The sequence below is a fragment of the Pteropus vampyrus genome, unplaced genomic scaffold, assembly GCF_000151845.1.
Source record: "Pteropus vampyrus isolate Shadow unplaced genomic scaffold, Pvam_2.0 Scaffold27, whole genome shotgun sequence".
Classification (NCBI taxonomy): domain Eukaryota; kingdom Metazoa; phylum Chordata; class Mammalia; order Chiroptera; family Pteropodidae; genus Pteropus; species Pteropus vampyrus.
Genome location: NW_011888808.1, coordinates 125,849 through 132,158, shown reverse-complemented (window position 1 = coordinate 132,158; position 6,310 = coordinate 125,849). Strand labels below are relative to the sequence as shown.

The following is a 6,310-nucleotide window of genomic DNA, read 5'->3' as shown; positions in this document are numbered from 1 at the left end:
GTGCTGGTTATTTCTTGGTTTTTATCCTTATTTTTCTTTTGCTCTCAGTAAAAGTGGCATCTTTGTACAATTTAATTTTTATTTATAGCGCTCGTTATGGCTTTGAACCTTGCGTTTTACTATTGATTATGTGGTGAAAATAGAAAATTATGTAGCATTTAACGTTTTCCAGATGTATTGAGTCATTAAGTTAAACGATTATTGTTTCCTTTCCTAGTAAGTAGTACTAGAAATTTCTCATTGGGGCGAGGGTGGGGGCGGGGTGCCGTTCCCTTCCGGGTGCTCTGCAGGGCTATGTCATCACTCCGTGCTGTCCACGTTCTGAAATGAATGGCCGTCCCAGTTTCAGCCACTCTGAAAGGGTAAAGCGGCTCATTAAAATGTGCCAGATGCTTCATTTGTCAGTATTTCACTTAAAAGGGAAGACTGTTTAGCTTTTGAATTCCACTGTGATGTACTCACAGTTTGCCTTTATGAAATAAAAGTGTACCTGTTAAAAACATGTAGCATCTCCCCTTCTCCTCTGCATGTTTATAATAATGAAAATTTCACTGCCAAGCAGATGTTTTAGATACCGTTGAGTGAATTTTTCTCGAGTCTCTTTAGATATGTAATTAAATGAAGTTTGAATATGCATACAAAATTTGGATAACTGTTTTCAGTTTTGAACTGATAAGCAAAGGACAAAGGTTTGACTAATCTTTTAGGTATACCTTGATATCGTTGGGACAGTTTAATTAGGTTATTAAAATATGATGAAAGCAGAGGACTTAAGGCAAATTTTGGTGACCCAAATAAATAAATCCTACAAGGTCATTAGAGCCCGACGTGAAGCATCATTAATATGTCAATTGTGGCTTGAGAAATGGCAGAAGGAAAATCGTCCTGGCTCTTTTTCATTTTCTTCGTTTGTTTGTTTTGGTATTAACTCTGAAACACTGGCCTGTTTATTTCATTGACTTCATTACCTCAGTTCCAATAAGGCTTGGACTATTCAGTTTATGTTGGACCACGTGGTTGCAGCTCTCAGAGCCTTTTAATAGGAGGTACCTTGCAAATGAGAGAAATGAGGTCCCGTGTGGATGTGGAAGGGCAGGTCGAACCTGGTCGTGATGTCACTTGAGCTGGATTTCCAGGATTCTGGACACGGCCTGTTAATACTCAGGGCCAGGTCTCAAAGGTCTCAAAGAACGGTTCAAAAAACTGCAGAGCTCTGGCTAACTGACCATCTCTAGACCAGCCATTGTGTGTAACCGCCTTCCCTCAGCAAATAGGCCACTTCTGCTCAGGAGCTCCTGCTGCTTGGGTCTGTGCTGCAGGCATTTCCTGGTTTACAGAAACTTGGGGCTCTGCCAATGTTGCTGGAGTGAAAGCCATTCCTTTCTCATGCTCTATTTAAAAAATTGACTGCAATACAATTGCCACTTGTTCTCCATTACTCACCTTGCCTGCTCATGGCACATCTCTTCTCCTTGTTGCAACATGTTGATATAAAGTACTCAGATGATTGAGAACGTGGTCTGGGCATATGTGAAGGGCCTTTTAGCAACCCGTCTGGGTGTACAGGCTTTTTTGTTCCTTGTTCTGGTGGTTTTGGTAAACATGCCTGAAATGCAGATTGTACTTTATGGGCTAGAAGGGGGCACTGATCTATCAACCTTCTTATGTTGAATATTAACTGTGTCGCGGCACAGAAATCTAGGAGTGACGTGATGGACAGATCACGTCTAAATCATTTCCGTTTCTGTCCATACGTGACTGACCAGTCTTGGATGATAGCTCATAATACCAAAACATCGATTGGGGTGTGGGGTGGGGATGCAGAGATAGATTGAGGAGCATTTTTAGAGTGTTCACTAGTGTTTCTAAACACCGGTCTCACGGTATTGTTGCCTAAATCACAGAATTTAAACTCTAATTCGGTACTCATCCCGCCCAGCCGAGTGACTACGTTATAGTAGTCATTTAACGTGGGGCTTTCTACATATTCCGGGACTAATGGCATACGGCTTTCATAATTCTCAGAGAACAAGTTGGTTTTGTGACTCTTCTGGGGAATAAGACAGTCTGTCTTTTAGGCACTAAATGGTTAACAGGATGATTGAGCAGGGTGCAGGGTGCTCTTCAAATGCTGAAGATTACTGGGAGGCCCTGTGTGGTGGTGGGATGGGTGAAATTTTACAAGAAATGTCCTCGCCACCTTTCACCAGCCACGGGTCTGTCATCGACTCAGTGTTCTCATCAATGGAGTGGGGACAGAGTTCACCCATATTTAGGGTGGTAACAGGGATTGACTGTGATCATATATGTAAAACTCCCACTACAGACTGTGGCACACAGTGGCCACTGATGATCATGGAGGCTAATCAATAATCCTTATCGTATTTGTCATTATGGAAAGAGACAACAGGTGTGTCATGAGAGAGACCACTGATGCTTAATTGTGTGGCTGTCCCAGCAAAAAAAAATAAAAGAAAAGAAAAAAGAAAAAGGTGTTCATTTCCTCTTATGATTTGTGATTCAAACTTTTTCGCTGCTGACTGAACTCAGTGCCACATCCTCAAATTGGCTTTATGAGGGACGTACATTCATTTTGGCATTGATGTAGAGAGAGACAATCCATGGGGAAAGTATTATTGGAACCCCGAAACTGCTCCTTCATTCCGAGGTTGGGGAATGCAGTAAATGTTAGGTGAAGTCAGTTGGCTTGCTAACGGATGTGGATGAAATATATGATTCTAAGGACGGGTGCAGAGAAAGCCATCACATACATGTCATGTGCGTGTGTTCTGTTTCCTGTGTCTGGGATTTAGGAGCATGTTTGTTCTCTATGTATCATTTTTATTTTTTACCATTTGCTTAGTCAGTTGGACTAGTCTTCAGCTTAAAACCCCTCCTGCCGTCCTAGGTCTCAGGAACCAGTGTTTTACTCAGGCACCGGTGTCTTAAAGAAAAGCGCTGACTTGCAGATGAATCAGCATGACACCGCGCACGCCGGACCCTTCCCCCGAGTGGGGCGTGCGGATTTAAGCGGCTCCAGTCGCACAGCTCAGCAGCGTGGCCTCACAGTCTGGCTGCCATGGTGTGGGACCCAGCATGAACGGGTCCTGCGAGGCCCCGGGGTGGGAATAACCTGGCCTTTGGGCATGGCCTGACCCCTCGTTGCCTAGCAACTCCCAACTGCTCAGTGGACTATGTTGTGATGTTCCTAATTTATACTTAACAAATATTGGCTGTGTCTAAGCCTGGCTAATTTCCCATTATGACTTGCCGACAACCACTTTAATACATGAATAAGCAAGAGAAAGGAGTCCTAGGAAGCCGCCTTCTCCACCACCCCCTTCTCACCAGGCCTTGGTTTTCCTTCTGAAAAGTAGAATTTTTACCCAGGACCCGCCAGGCTCAGGGCAGACCTCGTGGCACAGTTTTCAAAGTTAAAATTCTCCATTTGATTTTTCTCTGGCCTCTCAGCCTGTATTCATGAATATTTATAAATCAGTAATGTGTCACGTTGTACCCATTTTCAAAGAGGTAACTGTTGCCTGGCTTTATTTTTTTAAGCAAATGTGGAGTGGTCAGTTTGTCTCGGTTTCTTTCTGTGTGAATCGGGTGAGGGGATGGGGTCGTTTCTCCAGCCGCTTCCGGCTCTCGGCCAACACGAATCTGTGAGCTCAGACTTTTTCTAATAACTGACATCTCTTTGGTTTTTGGCCCAAATTTCTCCAAGTTACTAAAGTTACTATTTTTTTTTTCCCACATTTTTTCTGGCAGTTAAACTCTCTTAATTTGGCTTTTTACTGCTTTGTCTCTGAGAACCATTGTTTTACTCTGTATTCTAACTCTGAAAAAAAATTTTTTTAAATTAAGTGTGGTGAATGATCTCCATTTTCCTGTGGCTCGGAAGATTTTTGTCTCCAAAGTTCAGACACCCTAAGGAAAGAAACCAAAGGAGTATATTCTGACAATTACCTGTAAACGGATTTATGCTATCGTGGTGGCACGTCTTAGTACCTCTTGGTGGACTATTATAAAAATAACAACTGTGCAAGCATGGCAGATCTCAGTTTGACGAATTTTCCTGGCTGTGGATGTGGATGAATGCTTGACTGCTGGGCACATGTTTCTCCTCTTTTCCTTCTGGTCCCTGGCTTTTCATTTTCTACCTTAGCATCCTTATCATTTTGAAGTCCCTTGGTGATTGTGTCAGTGACTTGGTGAGTTCCACAGCTATTTTTGCATTTTTAATGACTGATAGGAGCCTCTTTGCCAACATCTACAAAGAGAGACGGCTGCCCTCCTAATTTGTATTTCTCAGCGTGATTTTTAAGAGCGAGTCTGGATAAAAGGGACTGTGACCTGTTGTTCAATATGTTGGACCGAGAAGCAAAAATATAACAGTGATGAATAGAGCGAGTTTGGGGTTTATTTTAGCAAGATAAGCAGGGCTTAATTACGTTCATTAGATAAACTGGCAACAGATTATACCCAAGAAGTAAGTGGCTCTGTGAGGATTGCCAGATGGGATTTACGCTAAGGATTGAACCTTCTGTTGTCTTTACCAGGGCGTTTGGTTTGATTTAGAACCAATCTTAGTTTCTTCCTCCCTCTTCCCTCCTCCCTCCTCCCTTCTTCTGCCCCCTTTTTCAGTGTGTTTTTCTGAGTCTCTTTCAACACATTAATTGACTCTCAGGATTGCCTTTTTTTTTTTTTTTTTTAATATCTCTTGAACTCAACTCCTACTTATAAATTTTTATGGCCTATTCAAATTTTAATTAGTCTCCCCAAGTCAGCCTCTCACCCTTCCATTGTTCTCACTCCCTTTTTGGCATGAACTTGTTCCTTAGTTCATGGAGCACAGGTCTCTCAGTCCCTTAGTTTTTCTTGGTCTCCCCGTGAACCCCCATTGGAATTTCATTATTCCCTTGCCTCAGTTGAATTCGTTCGTGGGCCTTTTTTTTTTTTTAATTGAGACATCATATGCATGTTTTAGAAAGTGCTGTCCTGCTTTGAACACCAAGTAAGCCCAGACCAGACATAAAGCAACATCCCATGTGAGGAGATGGTCAGCCGTTTAGTCGTGAACTTGCGGCTTCCGTAAGATCGCTTGGCTCAGTGACCTCTCCTCCCTCCGTATTGCGTAGCCTGTCTTGGATCATGCCCACGTTCTCCTCTGTGTCGCATTCCCTGGTACTTCCAGACCGTCATCGAGAAATATGCTTCGATTGGTTCTAGTTCACATTTGTACCAGCCTTGGAGGAGGAGACCTCCCTGCTCCCCGCAGCCCACTCACGCTTTCCCACACTCTTGAACCTGATGTCACCCTTCCCACTCCAGCGCATGACCTCACCTTTCGAAGCCGTCAAAGGACTGAGAATATCTGTCATTAGCCGACTCGCCTGCCCTCCTCCACAGCGTCCCGTTTCTCATTGTCTTTCTCCCTTTGTCGGGTCCTCTATATTTTGAGGGCTACGTTGCTAAAACTACCCGAATAGCCACCTGGCTATTTGGCTGTTTCAGGTGAGGCCACAGCGTAGTGGTTCTCACCGCGGTTACGAAACCTGCGTGCATGCATCCTGTCTTTGATTCTGACTTCTCTGACCTAGATTTGAACTTGACCACAGCTCTGCGATGCCCACCTGGCTTTGGTATAATATCTGTCTGCTCCTGTTGCCACTGCTGACCTCTGCTCTGTTGTTGATTTGCCTTCTGGGAAATTTTTGAGACTTAACAGTAATAACCACTGAAGGGTTTTAAACTAGACACCAGCTTTGTGTTCTCATCTTGGATCTTGATCTTTCTGGAATCTAAGCCCGTTCCCGCTGGCACCCCCACCTTCCCAGGTGTGACCCTTCCCTTCCTCCACAGTATCTCTTCTATTGTATGTCACACACACTTGCTACCCCCTCAGCCTCCTCCTGGGCAGACTCTGACTCTTCAGCAACAAGACCCAGAACATTGTGGCCACCAGCGACCTGCACGGCTTATACACATCAGTATCACATTTAATAATAAGCATTTGTTTAAGAGGCTCCACAATGTCAGGGCTTTGCATCGATGCCTCTGTGGTTCTCTCGGTCCTTCCTCAAGGTTGCAAAACAGCTGCCATAACGTCAACCATCACAACCTCCCAGAACATCCTTATTCAAGTCTTTCAGTAGACAGTTTTTGAGTACCGGTTATGCCCTTGGGATGCATCTCTGAATAAAGCAAACAAAGACTTTATCCTCCTAGGGTAAACATTAACCCCGGAAAGGAACCGGATCAGGGCTGTGCTGAAAGGGGCTACTCTCCTTTCATTAGGAAGGAGAAA

General features: G+C 44.0%; 1 protein-coding gene across 1 annotated transcript in view; it reads left to right on the top strand.

Moving 5' to 3' along the window:
* MYO10 (myosin X) overlaps nt 1-6,310 on the top strand; it is a 207,480-nt gene that overhangs the window by 149,042 nt on the left and 52,128 nt on the right. The gene's annotated exons all lie outside the window — the stretch shown is intronic.